This window comes from Dendrobium catenatum, unplaced genomic scaffold (genome assembly GCF_001605985.2).
Source record: "Dendrobium catenatum unplaced genomic scaffold, ASM160598v2 original_scaffold_167986, whole genome shotgun sequence".
Lineage (NCBI taxonomy): Eukaryota > Viridiplantae > Streptophyta > Magnoliopsida > Asparagales > Orchidaceae > Dendrobium > Dendrobium catenatum.
The window spans coordinates 1-1,682 of NW_021486410.1; the positions used below are offsets into that span (position 1 = coordinate 1).

At 39.8% G+C, this 1,682-nt stretch overlaps 1 pseudogene; it reads right to left on the minus strand.

The window, feature by feature from the left end:
- Nucleotides 1-510: 510 nt before the first annotated feature.
- Nucleotides 511-1,086, minus strand: LOC114578818 (annotated as a pseudogene).
- Nucleotides 1,087-1,682: the final 596 nt, after the last annotated feature.

Genomic DNA, 1,682 nt, shown 5'->3' on the forward strand with positions numbered 1-1,682 from the left:
CCACAAAACAAACACAAAAACAAGAGAGCATCCAGCATTACAGATGCAGGCCATAACGCTTGCGAGAGGGTAGTGGAGCGCAGCATTACTTGAGAAGTTAGACACGCAAAGTTTTTTACGCGTGGGTCGGCGGTTCGGTCCAGAATCGACTCTCGTTTTAAAACGGTCGGGTCTACCCGAACCCGGAATATGCCAGGGTCAGTTTCCGGGTTCGGACCGAACCCGACCCGTTTTGACTCCGAAATGACAGTCTAAATACGACATTTCGTCAATCCCCTTTGAATCGCACCAACGCAGAATTCGCATCTATTTTACACGACCTAAGCACGATCTTGCACACCGATCAGCTCACGCGAAATCACGCACGTCACTCCTAACTTAGCGTTGGTCCAATAAAATGCTGACACCTAGAGCCCGACGATCCAACCTGGCCCGAGTTGAAAATTTTAATCTTGTAGTGAAATTTTAAATGCGCGGCAAACTAAAAATCATAGTATTTGAACGTTCCACCTCAAGCATGACCTCCCCGCTCAAACCCCTCGCTTCATCGGAATGGTAGTTCGGATGGCCCGGAATTCCCTTCTCCACTAGAATAATGGAGGCAATGTTCTACATTTTCTTAAAAATGCGTACTTTCAATAGTTCTGCTCTTCTCAGCACTGCTATTAATGACAGTTTATCTCATTATATCATACTAAATTTTTAGAGAATAATGAAGCTTTTTTATTACCTGCAACGACAGAGGTGGTGAGAGCAGCGATATCGCCGGTAGTTCGGACACTATGGGTGGAGGTGACAACTGAGGCTAGGTGGCCACGTTCGACCCCAAGAGCCTCGGTATCCTCAACGCACTACAAGCCACAAGAGTGGTGGCGATGGCAATGGTGTGGTTGATACGAGATGATACGAGATGCGCAGTCATCTTCCAAGGAAGTGGCGCTTGAATTGGCGGCGACTATGGCAGACATTGCAGCAACGAGGCTGGTGACAGATATGGCGCCATTGAGCTTCACATTTTGAGCACGCGCCTCGCCCTTTTGTTCTCTGTTGCCTTTAAGCTACTTATTCAATGTTCTGCTTCCTCCTCTGTAGCTTGGCTTTGGTAGTTTAATTCAACAAAAAAAAATCTACACTTTTTGTGCTAGGTCTTAAATTTAGATATAATAAGCTCTTGAATTAAAATGGAAGTTTGGATGATCCTAAATTTAATTTTTGAAGTTCTCAATTTATATTTTCATTGAAATTCACTTCCGATCAAAATATTTTTTTGTTAACATATTGGAAGTATTGAGAGGTAGACTGATGAATATAATGCTAATATCTTAATTATTGTAAATTGAATTTTGGTGAAGGAATATAAAAATATTTTAATGTATATAATTTATAATTATTTCTACTTGATTTATTTATATCATATCATATTGAAAAGATCTTAGATTTTAAGTTGTGTGCTCACCAAATATATAGCTAAGATTAACTAAAAAGGTGCGATTTTCAAATGCACACTGCTCGCTAATACTAAGTCATCCAATTCACCTCTTCATTTTAGAGTTTCGTGATTTTCTCCTATAGTGCAAGTTTAGAGGGCATGATTATCATATGAACACCTGAGATTAAAATAAATGAATATTTTGTTAAACTCATTAATTTCAATTCAAAATGAAAAATAGGGGTGTAAAAAT